We start from the raw sequence: 13,166 nt of genomic DNA, 5'->3' as shown, positions 1-13,166 counted from the left end.
AAAACAAATCTCTCCACTTTCTCGATCATGTCGTCAGACCGGCTTGTGCGAGCCCGAGGTTGTTTCGGTTTGTTGTCACACGATGTTCTGCCTTCATTAAACTGTCGCACCCACGAACACACTTTTGACACATCCATAACTCCATCACCACGTCTCCTTCAACTGTCGATGAATTTCAATTGGTTTCACACCATGCAAATTCAGAAAACGAATGATTGCATGCTGTTCAAGTAAGGAAAACATCGCCATTTTAAGTATTTAAACAGTTCTCATTCTCGCCGCTGGCGGTAAAATTCCATCTGCTGTACGGTGCTGCCATCTCTAGGATGTATTGACAATGAATGCGGCCTCATTTTAAAACAATGCGCATGTTTCTATCTCTTTCCAGTCCGGAGAAAAAAAATCGGAGGCCTTAGAACTTGAATGCACCTCGTATAAGAAAAGGAGAACACTTTCTTAGTAATGTGATCTGAAAACCAAGTATCAGAACCAAAACATCTCTTAAATCAGATGCCCCACTGAATAAAATGCAAATCTTAACTATGACTTAAACAACAAGATTTTACCAGGCATTAAAAGATTAAAACAACTTTGTCACATCATTTCGGAAACACCTTGCTAGACTTGAATCACAGGTTAGCCAAAATCTCTTTCTTTCTGTCTCTCTCTCTAAAGGCAACAAATCACTGATCTTAACAAAGAGCAGAACTGTAAACTATATCGTCTTTCAAAACAGTTTAAAGGAGAAATGCTTAGCAAGGCAAAGAGCCTCTTCATATATGTATATTTTGTTACAAAGAGTGGACCAATGAACATCAACATTCATACACCAAACTTAACACCACCCAGCCAAAACCAAAATGCAAAAAACAGGGATTTATCTGGATATAGAACATACCACTCACAATATACAACCAAACTGAATGCTCACAAATACTTTGAGACACCTAAGGGCTAGATCAGGGTGACACTCTATTTTGGAACCTATAATCATGATTTTTTAAAAACAAAATAACAAACAGATTATATAACTTTCTTTGGACCTTTATTGTACAGCCTTAAAATTGTATAATGCATTTTTAAAGAAAACAAACTTGCACTCAGAGGACGCAGCACAACATTAGTAAAAGGTGCCCTGAATGCCACAAATTTCAACCTAGAACAAATTTTCAAAAGCTACTTTGAAACTGACATAGTATGTAATACATAGGGATATTTTTAAAAAAATTTTTTAAACTAAATGACAGCACCTTGAAATAAAAGTCAATTCTTTAAAAAAAAAGGTCATTAAACGTGAACCAAAAATCAAAATTAAAAATATCTCAAATATCGTATGCACTACAGTAGAAAAAACTACTGACAAGTTACAAAAAGGTATAGTGTAATTGCATGTATATTCCATTAGTTATAGCTCCAACCAACTTGAAAAATGTTGTTTTAAAAAAAACAAGTGTTTAAAGTTTCAACATATCTTTTTTAATAATGAAACTGAACAAAACATCGTACAAGTTGGCTTTTTTTCTGCTGATGTCGAAACAATCTCATTTTGCCAAATTATATCGATTAACTGCCATCCACTTACAAAAATCATAACTTTTTTTTTTGCACTATTAGTATTACTTTTAGAACCTTTGTTATCTGTATAATTAACTTTGTTGTCATTTACAGGCACTCACATTTTACATTGTATACAAAAACAAGCAAAATGACAAGTTAAGCAGATAATAGACAAGTACGTGCTCTCAGACTTTTTACCAAAACGAACCATTTTACAAAGAAAAATCACATTGAGAACAGTATTTTAGTCGATACTAATGCCATATGTGGCACTATCTACAACTACCATGACCCCTGTTCCATCAGTAACTATTGCTGTGTTACATCAGTTGCTAAGGACTCGGATGGGCGAGACGGCCATGCAGTAAATCACTGTTTTAACGTATGTTAACATTTATGATACATTTTATATGAATGAATCTTAAAAACAGACTCTCTGGGGAACATTTTAAGCAAATTGAAATTAGGCTAAAAAGAAAATTTCTACTCTTGTGTACCCCCTTAAATGAACTGAATCAGTTGCGTACTTTCATATCAAGGCTGACAAATATTTCCATATCAAACTGTAATGCTCACTGATTATTCATCTGCATGATCCTTCCATCTTCTCACTGTGAAATCCCACAGGCAATATGATGACATTCTGCCAATTTATCAGATGATATTAGCTGCACTCATTGTGCCCATTGTCCTGTAACTGAAGCAGGCAGCTCATTCAAGCGTGCGCGCACACACCTGCTCATTATCTCGATGGTGAATTAGTTGAGCCGGCAAACATAACACCTTCCAGACAATGCTCAGTTTAAACTCGAAAGTACTGCTTGAACTCCACGTCGCATGCAGATGACCTTGTGAACATCTACCATAAATGCTGCTGCCGAGCTTTAGAGGTATCACCGTGTGTCAGCTTCACATGTGAACAGTTCCCTCGCTGTCCCACAAGACTCAAAGACTCACTCACCTTTGCATTCTGTGGAGGTGCCAAGACCACGAGCCAATGCACATACAGGACTTTAAAGCCTCATCACATGCCTTGCCACCCCGCCTAGAAGGCTGCTGGGGTAAACATTACCAAGCGACGCGGTCCTGATATCTTTGAATATCAGTAGTGGACAGGCTCAGTCACCGCCTTTTAATACAAAACCTTTTATTTCTTTTTGTAAAGCATTCTCCACTGCACTAATCTATTCCTCGAAATACATGTTACCGCCAGAAGTTGCTTGCAGTGAACAATGCATTTTTGTCGACTACTTTCTGCAGGAAGTACCATTTTCAAGTCAACGTATGAATACATTGTAATAAAAACATCGTGGTAATTAACATTTATTTTGGTCAAGAAAATTTACATCAAGACTTTCTGTACTGTACAGAGGTGAACAAAAATATGAAAATACTGAAAATACAACACATTACCACACCAGTGTCAGAAAACTGGTGGCATTCGAAAGAAATTTCCATTCATCTTGGAATGGACAAACACAGGTCCTGTATGGGTATCAAGGAAATATTATAACATCCTTCCTGCAAAATTGTGGCAAATTCAGGAAATCGTTATAGCTGTGGATAGCAATCAAACTTCCTTCTCTCAAAAATCGACCCCAAAGTCTCAATAATACTGAGATCTGGTGGCTTTGGTGGCAAGAGAAGTTTCATTCTCATGCTCATAAAACCAGTCCTGGACTACACAAACAGTGAGAACAGGGGCGCTGTTGTCTTGCAACACAGCATCACTCATTTTGCCATGTGATGGACCTGATCAGCTGAACGGGATTAGTTGTGCGGTCTAAGGCGCAACAGTCATGGACCTGGCGGCTGGTTCCGGCAGAGGTTCGAGTCCTCCCTCGGGCATGGGTGTGTGTGTTTGTCTGTAGGATAATTTAGGTTAAGTAGTGTGTAAGCTTAGGGACTGATGACCTTAGCAGCTAAGTCCCATAAGATTTCACACACATTTGAACATTTTTTGGACCTGATCAGCCAAACTGGTCACATAATCCATGGCAGTAACGAGACCTTGCAAAGTAATTATAGGGCTCTTGAAATACCATAATATGGCTGTTCATATCATCACCATATGCCCATCATGTTCATTCTTGGGAAGTAAACTCAGCCAAGTTGGAAAGAATGTGAAATCTGAGTCACCAGACAAAATGACATTTATCCGTTGCTCCATAATCCAGGTATTATGTCTTTGACACCAAATGTTCATGCTACGGGCATTTGCATCACTTATGAGTGGTTTTGAAATTCTAGCTTGCCCTCCAATTCCCTGCTTATGTAACTTCCATCATGTTGTTTTTATGCTGTCAGAGTTCGTGAGGGTGACATTCAGTTTTGCATTGACTTTGCAGCTGTCATCCTCTTATTTTTCTTCAAAATCCCCTTCAAAGACCACACATCATGATCACTCGCCACACACTTTTGTCCACGTTGTGACTTAGCAGAAGGTGTTTTTTCACTTTCCCTGTATTCGGTACAAAATATCTTTGATACGGTGCCTCTCGAAACACCAAACACTTCACTTCCTTTGGTTATGGAAGTACCCAACATAACAGCACCAACAATGTTACCACATTTGAATTTAGTTAGCTCTGACATAATGCACCAGACTGTGAATCTTGTAATGAATGGAGGATATTGCACAGGTGCAGTTCGTGATCAAATACAGTATTGCAGTCTGCAGGCTTTACTACAATCTGCATTTGTGTTCAAATATGCATACCTTGAAGTGTTTCCTTATTAAGCTCTGTACATTCTACACGCCACATAGCATCAAAGGTCTGTCACAGTTGTATGATGTACATCAGTAGGAAATGTGGATGATTAGAAGACTTACAACAGTCCCAGTGATCAGACATAATACATGCTGGGCATGAGAGTGAATACCAACGTAAGATCATCACATAACAGTCTGTCAAACTGTTGTACCATTTCACTTAAGCCATACTGAAATCTTACCAAGGACTTGATTCGTCAGAAACTGTTTCTTACACAAGTGGAATAATTTTCACAGACTGTCAAAAAGGTGAAAGAATGATATGTGTGTTTGCAGTTTTTCCCAATGATACCAACATGCTAAGCGCTTGCAGACCTGTACCATAAGTCATGATGTGGATGCCTTCACTTTTGTAATGTGTTACAACAGTGAAACTAAACACTTTAACAGAAATCACAGACATGAAAGATTATTTCAAAAATATGCAGAAGCAAAGAAGTTACAAAATATATTTTAATCCAGACTCTAGTCCAGACAATTTTCATTGCCTTCACAGTAAATCCTGGTTACTCAGAAATGTAGCATCCTGTGGGATTAAAACTGGGAGAAAGTACAGCAGTAAACATAAAAAGTTTCTGTATGGTGCATCCACTTGGTATTCGTAGTTGTCGTCCGCTAAGTACAAAAAACTCTCACTTAATGAGGTTTTCGGCCCTTCATTCATGACGATACGGTGTAAAATTATATAAGAAACACAACAGGGAGAATTGTCTCTGCATCATAGCTGTGATAAAACATAGGTACAGGCACAGTGAATCTTGTAGACTGAAGAGGAATTCTATTATACTATCTGCATCATACTGCTGAACATTTTCCTAATGTGACTGAACCAGTCAGAACACACGGTGTGCACATCCCGATCTGTGGCAGTGCTAAATAATGGCAGCACATGTTCCTCATTATCCACTCACACTGCCCACACGATTCAGAACTTTCCATGGGAAAACCAGCTGTCAGTTCACTTTAATTACATGGGGAACAAGAGTAATGTTGTTGTTGTGATCTTCAATCGAGAGACTGGTTTGATGTAGCTCTCCATGCTTCTCTATCTTGTGCAAGCTTCTTCATCTCCCAGTATGTACTGCAACCTACATCCTTCTGAATCTGTTTAGTGTATTCATCTCTTGGTCTCCCTCTATGATTTTTACCCTCCACACTGCCCTCCAATACTAAATTGGTGATCCCTTGATGCCTCAGAATACGTCCTACCAACTGATCCATTCTTCTACTCAAGTTCTTGCCACAAATTTCTCTTCTCCCTCAATACCTCCTCATTAGTTATGTGATCTACCCATCTAATCTTCAGCATTCTTCTGTAGCACCACCTTTTTAAAGCTTCTATTCTCTTCTTGTCTAAACTATTTATCATCCACATTTCACTTCCATGCATGGCTACACTCCATACAAATACGTTCTGAAACGATTTCCTGACACTTAAATCTATACTCAATGTTAACAAATTTCTCTTCTTCAGAAACACTTTCCTTTCCATTGCCAGTCTACATTTTATATCCTCCCCACCTTGACTATCATCAGTTATTTTTCTCCCCAAATAGTAAAACTCATTTACTACTTTAAGTGTCTCATTTCCTAATATAATTCCCTCAGCATCACCCGATTTAATTCGATTACATTCCATTATCCTCATTTTGCCTTTGTTGATGTTCATTTTATGTCCTCCTTTCAAGGCACTATCCATTCTGTTCAGCTGCTCTTCCAGATCCTTTGCTGTCTCTGACAGAATTACAGTATCATCGGTGAAACTCAGAGTTTTTATTTCTTCTCCATAGATTTTAATTCCTACTCCAAATTTTTCATTTGTTTCCTTTACTGCTTGCTCAGTATACAGATTGAATAACATCAGGGATATGCTACAACCCTGTCTCACTTCCCTTCCCAACCACTGCTTCCATTTCATGCCCCTCGACTCTTATAACTGCCATCTAGTTTCTGTAAAAATTGTAAATAGCCTTTTGCACCCTGTGTTTTACCCCTGCCACCTTCATAATTTGAAAGAGACTATTCCAGTCAACATTGTCAAAAGCTTTCCCTCAGCCTACAAATGTCAGAAATGTAGGTTTGCCTTTCCTTAATCTATTTTCTGAGATAAGTTGTAGGGTCAGTATTGCCCCACGTGTTCCAACAGTATGGCTTCTACCAGTTTCTCCATTCATCTGTAAAGAATTCATGTTAGTATTTTGCAGCCATGGCTTATTAAACGGATAGTTCAGTAATTTTCACATCTGTCAATAACTGCTTTCTTTGAGGTTGGAATTATTATATTCTTCTTGAAGTCTGAAGGTATTTCGCCTGTCTCATACATGTTGCTTACCAGATGGTAGAGGTTTGTCAGGGGTGGCTCTCCCAAGGCTATCAGTAGTTCTAATGGAATGTTGTCTACTCCCAGGGCCTTGTTTTGATTTAGGTCTTTCAGTGATCTGTCAAATTCTTCACACAGTATCATATCTCCCATTTCATCTTCATCTACATCCTCTTCCATTTCCATAATATTGTCCTCAAGAACATCACCCTTGTATTGACCTTCTATGTACTCCTTCCACCGTTCTGCTTTCCGTTCTTTGCTTAGATCTGGGTTTCCATCCGGGCTCTTGATATTCGTGCAAGAGTAATAACAAAACATAAAATGTATGTGAGAGAATCTCATATTAAATCTTTATTCTCGATTTTTTGTGATATTTTCTAGACAATTGGCTCTCAAGTTTGAGACTAGACTCAAACCAACATAGCCGCTTCTAACGATAACAAAAATAAAATTTTTCACTGATCATATGAAATGGATCTATAGTTTAAAATATCATGGCAACTGATCACTTAGAATTTGCTATTGAGGTAGCATCACAAAGTCGTCAATGTGAGATTACACTTGAGATTAAAATAACATAGCATCGCAGATTTCATCAGTAAGAAAAATTGTGTTCATCAGTGTTTCAAAATTCAATAAAAGACTGCAGCAGAAACCATTAGATGGTGATGGCTTTAACACCATGAATTTTTCCGGATTTTATAAAACAATATGTAATAGAAAACTCTGATTTCTGTTTTGCAGATATTGCCTATAGTTGTGGAAAACTGAACAATCCTCCCCCCTGGCTCCTCTCTTTCAGGCGCTACCTATCAAATATAATTCAAGCTGAGGAGACAAAAGACTTTGGTGATGGAAGCTACAGGGTTTTAGTTCTCCACTAAGAATAGGTGTGTATGAATTTTAACTATATGCGTCGTCTTTATAATGTACAGGATATGAGTCTGGGAGACACCGTTCTCAGTTTCAGAGTATAAGAGCTATTCCTCAGTTCCACATTTTATGAGAAACCAAGCTAGTTAATAAACTTAAAATTCTTAAAAAAGTTAAGGTTCTGAGTGTTTTGAATTCCTCTGTGGCAAGACAAGGGGTACAGTCATGTTTTCCCTTTTATTGCTTTGTACAGCCTTTCTTCACCCCCAGGTGCACCACCACTGTGTGACTCTGGATCAACATAGACCATATCTAACAACGTTACATAGAATCTATGATGGGGCATTTGGTGAGATACACGTGCTTGAAGAACTAGCCATACATTTAGCATTAAGTACCAGAGCTGGCGAGCCATCACTCTCTGCTCTTTGAAAGTTCCAACACGCTTATAATATGACGTTCCATCAGTTATTTGTATTTAATCTAGTTCCTTGAATATCAGCTGGACATGCCTTCATAGATTATGGAGCAGGAACTAGACCCTTTCGAATTCAGTCAAACAGACACCACACAAACTTAGGCATGATGGAGATGAACGTCCAAATCCAGAGATGGCATTAATAACCCCCATGGCTATTCTCTCATGGCTTTTAAAATAATTAACATTGTATTTGAATTTGACAGAGTACAACAAATATGATGTTCCACATCATGTATTTCAGTTATTTTTCAGCAATCAGACAGATTACATGCTACCATATCGTACCTCAGAAGAACACTTTTATGCTAGCGCAAGAACGAATGATAGGGCATACAAACCAGCGAGATGCGCCAGGGGAAGACTTGTTACTAGGCAATAGTGGACATCTTTCCAATCTGTCTAAGGGAATGGAATGGAACTAACATTATGCAGCATCCCATAGCACATGACCCTTTCCAGCATGAATGAGATATGCCGGTTTGTGGTGTCTGTGACATACCTGTTGCTGTGAGCAACATTTTGACAGATTCAATTCTGTATTCAGAACAAGAACACAAATTTGTCTCAATGTTATCCTACCATCTGTTTTGGGAAGCAATGAACTGAGTGTCCAATAACTCTTTTCAAGTTTTGCATCTTATCTAGTGTCCCACGTAAATAGTTAAATACAACTGATAGCTGTAATGTTTTATGGAGTAGGTGATTATTGAAACTTCTGGTTAACACAGCTTAGACACTAGCTTTCCCAGGATAGCTACTATGGCACGGTGTGAAGTCCCACATGTGCACTGATCTCTCTACAGAAACATAGAGTCCTCTCTGGCAAGAGGAGTAGTTGGCACTGGGGACTACATCGAGCCATTAGTGACATCATCTTCCCAGTACGGCCGCTCCCAGGCACTGGCAAAACCACAGCCTTGCCTGTCACTTCTGTATAGTGCACTCACTTGCCAATGTGCGTGGGATCCTTTTTTGATGAGAGGGCCTGACGCCTTTGTGAGCGAACTACATGTCTTAGCTTTTTTTACAGTCCCTATTCTTGTTTTACGTTTCTTTTGTAAATCCTTTAATCAAAATACTTCATACACTATTTAGCATGTGCAGGTAATACTGTATACATGTATCTCATATCATATCATATCATATATTAAACTATAAATGCTGGCATCGCCAAATGAGATGGTGCCGTGATCAGCACATTGGACTTGCATTCTGGAGGATGACGGTCCAAATTTCCTTCGGCCATCCAGGTTTAGGCTCTCTCTCATTTCCCTAAATTGCTCCAGGAAATGCCGGGATGGTTCCTTTGAAAAGGACTTGGCTAATTTCCTTGCCATCATTTCGTGGTCCAAGCTTGTGCTCCTTCTCCAATGACCTCACTGTTGACAGGCCATTAAATTCTGATCTGCCTTCCTTTCCATTGGATTACAACAAAAACATTGGGATGGGAATGATACACTCTGATGCATCCTAAATTAAAATCCGTCATCTGCCCATGCATGTGGCAGCTGGTTTCAAGAAACAACATACAGACTTCTTACAAGAACCTTACAAATATTTTCGCACATAGAAAACTGTAAATGCTGCTAAATTTCACAGACTTATCTTGAGTGTAGTCTAGCATGCTAGTGTTGTAGAAACTCTATGGACTACATGTAAAACTTCGGCAGTTAATGCCTGCTCCTCTATGTTTTGTAAGATCATTGGATTGTTGCACCTTTTTGCCATTACTGTGTTGATAAGTCTTTGAAATTGCTTGGATCTTCTCTATCTCTTCTATCAACCCTATCTGGTATGGATCCCATACTGCTGAGCAGTATTCAAGCAGTGGGCGAACAAGCGAACTGTAACCTACTTCCTTTGTTTTCGGATTGCATTTCCTTAGGATTCTTCCAATGAATCTCAGTCTGCCATCTGCTTTACCGATGATCAATTTTATATGATCATTCCATTTTAAATCACTCCTAATGCGTACTCCCAGATAATTTATGGAATTAACTGCTTCCAGTTGCTGACCTGCTATTTTATAGCTAAATGATAAGGGATCTATCTTTCTATGTATTCGCAGTACATTACACTTGTCTACATTGAGAGATTCAATTGCCATTCCCTGCACCATGCGTCAATCCGCTGCAGATCCTCCTGTATTTCAGTACAATTTTCCTTTGTTACAACCTCTCGATACACCACAGCATCATCTGCAAAAAGCCTCAGTGAACTTCCGATGCCATCCATAAGGTCATTTTTGTATATTGTGAATAGCAACGGTCCTATGACACTCCCCTGCGGCACACCTGAATTCACTCTTACTTCGGAAGACTTCTCTCCATTGAGAATGACATGCTGCGTTCTGTTATCTAGGAACTCTTCAATCCAATCACACAATTGGTCTGATAGTCCATATGCTCTTACTTTGTTCATTAAATGACTGGGGGGAACTGTATCGAATGCCTTGTGGAAGTCAAGAAACACAGCATCTACCTGTGAACCCATGCCTATGGCCCTCTGAGTCTCGTGGGCGAATAGCGTGAGCTGGGTTTCACACGACCGTCTTTTTTGAAACCCATGCTGATTCCTACAGAGTAGATTTCTAGTCTCCAGAAAAGTCATTACACTCGAACATAGGATGTGTTCCAAAATTCCACAACTGATCGATGTTAGAGATATAGGTCTATAGTTCTGCACATCTGTTCGACGTCCCTTCTTGAAAACGGGGATGACTTGCGCCCTTTTCCAATTCTTTGGAATGCTACGCTCTTCTAGAGACCTACGGTACACCGCTGCAAGAAGGGGGGCAAGTTCCTTCACGTCCTCTGTGTAAAATCGAACTGGTATCCCATCAGGTCCAGCGGCCTTTCCTCTTTTGAGCGATTTTAATTGTTTCTCTATCCCTCTGTCGTCTATTTCTATATCTACCATTTTGTCATCTGTGCGACAATCTAGAGAAGGAACTACAGTGCAGTCTTCCTCTGTGAAACACCTTTGGAAAAAGACATTTAGTATTTCGGCCTTTAGTCTGTCATCCTCTGTTTCAGTACCATTTTGGTCACAGAGTGTCTGGACATTTTGTTTTGATCCACCTACTGCTTTGTCACAAGACCAAAATTTCTTAGGATTTTCTGCCAAGTCAGTACATAGAACTTTACTTTTGAATTCATTGAACGCCTCTCGCCATAGCCCTCATCACACTACATTTCGCTTCGCGTAATTTTTGTTTGTCTGCAAGGCTTTGGCTGTGTTTATGTTTGCTGTGAAGTTCCCTTTGCTTCCGCAGCAGTTTTCTAACTTGGTTGTTGTACCACTGTGGCTCTTTTCCATCTCTTACGATCTTGCTGGGCACATACTCATCTAACGCATATTGTACGATGGTTTTGAACTTTGTCCGCTGATCCTCAACACTATCTGTACTTGAGACAAAACTTTTGTGTTGAGCCATCAGGTACAATGTAATCTGCTTTTTGTCACTTTTGCTAAACAGAAAAATCTTCCTACCTTTTTTAATATTTCCATTTACGGCTGAAATCATCGATGCTGTAACCGCTTTATGATCGCTGATTCCCTGTTCTGCGTTAACTGTTTCAAATAGTTCGGGTCTGTTTGTCACCAGAAGGTCTAATATGTTATCACCACGAGTCGGTTCTCTGTTTAACTGCTCAAGTTAGTTTTCAGATATAGCACTTAAAGAAATTTCACTGGATTCTTTGTCCCTGCCACCCGTTATGAACGTTTGAGCTTCCCAGTCTATATCCCACAAATTAAAATCTCCACCCAGAACTATAACATGGTGGGGAAATCTACTCAAAATATTTTCCAAATTATCCTTCAGGTGCTCAGCCACAACAACTGTTGAGCCAGGGGGCCTATAGAGGCATCCAATTACCATGTCTGAGCCTGCTCTAACTGTGACCTTCACCCAAATCATTTCACATTTCGGATCTCCGTCAATTTCCTTCGATACTATTGCACTTCTAATCACTGTAAACACGCCTCCCCCTTCACTGTCCAGCCTGTCTCTGCGGTATACATTCCAATCTCAGTTTAGGATTTCATTACTGTTTAACTATTGTGGCGCAATGTGAATTTGCCATGTATGCGCTGATCTCCCTGCAGAGACACAGAGTCCTGCCTCTCTGGCAACAGGAGGGGATTCCAGTGGGGGACTGCAATCAGCCATCAGTGCGGCTGCTCCCACGCACTGGTAAACCATGTATGGGCACTCAACTGTGTTTGAGCATGGGACCATTTTTGGGCAAGAAGGCCCATCAGTATGAGGTGCTTGTGGTTTATGGCCCTCAGTAGGCCACACTTTGGAAGAGAAAATCCGATTTGATAATGACAGGGATGTTCATAACTCAGCTTTGGGTATGCCCTTTTTATTAGCTGAGCACGCTGGTTGTGTCAACCCCTTAACATTTTCGTTCATCGATTTGACTTATTTCCAGTGTTGGGTAGGGTCATTTAACTTCAATATACAGCTGTTTTCTCCAAAATACACATTCTCATTTTAGAAGTTGTCAAATATTTCTACATGGTTGCATTTTTTCATTTCCTTCATTTGCCGGTTAATTTTCTACTCGTATGTCATGAGACCTATAACTAATTGTAATCATATAGTCTGCTGAATCAGATAAGCAACTAATGATGCTGATTCATGTCTAAAGTCTCAGTTTTCCACAAAGACAGAGGTCAACCGATGTAACTTCATGTCATTCATATAAGGAGCACGGGCTGTTGGAACCCATGTCTTGCTATGTAGACATCAGTTTCCTTAATCATAAAACCCACAAGTTTGGCCAACTTTTACAAACTCTTTGAATTTCATCCAGACTTCAGCAGGAGATGCTTTTAATAGTTCCCACAACAAAACTCAGTTTTAAAATCTGGTAGAAAATCCAAAGAGATTCTAGTCGCATTTTAAGTTCACCAATGACAATATACAATCAATACTTTCACTTTGTGATAACAATGGTAATGTTACCGATGAAAGCACCACTAAAGCTAAGTTACTAAATACAGTTTTCCAAAATTTCTTTGCCAAAGAAGATGAGGTAAATATTCTAGAATTCGAATCAAGAACTGCTGCCAACATGAGTGTCTTAGAAGTAGATATCCTCGGTGTAATGAAGCAACTTAAATCATTTAATAAGTTTTCTGGTCCA

The sequence above is a fragment of the Schistocerca piceifrons genome, unplaced genomic scaffold (assembly GCF_021461385.2).
Source record: "Schistocerca piceifrons isolate TAMUIC-IGC-003096 unplaced genomic scaffold, iqSchPice1.1 HiC_scaffold_1682, whole genome shotgun sequence".
NCBI lineage: Eukaryota > Metazoa > Arthropoda > Insecta > Orthoptera > Acrididae > Schistocerca > Schistocerca piceifrons.
Note: the sequence above shows the minus strand (reverse complement) of the source record.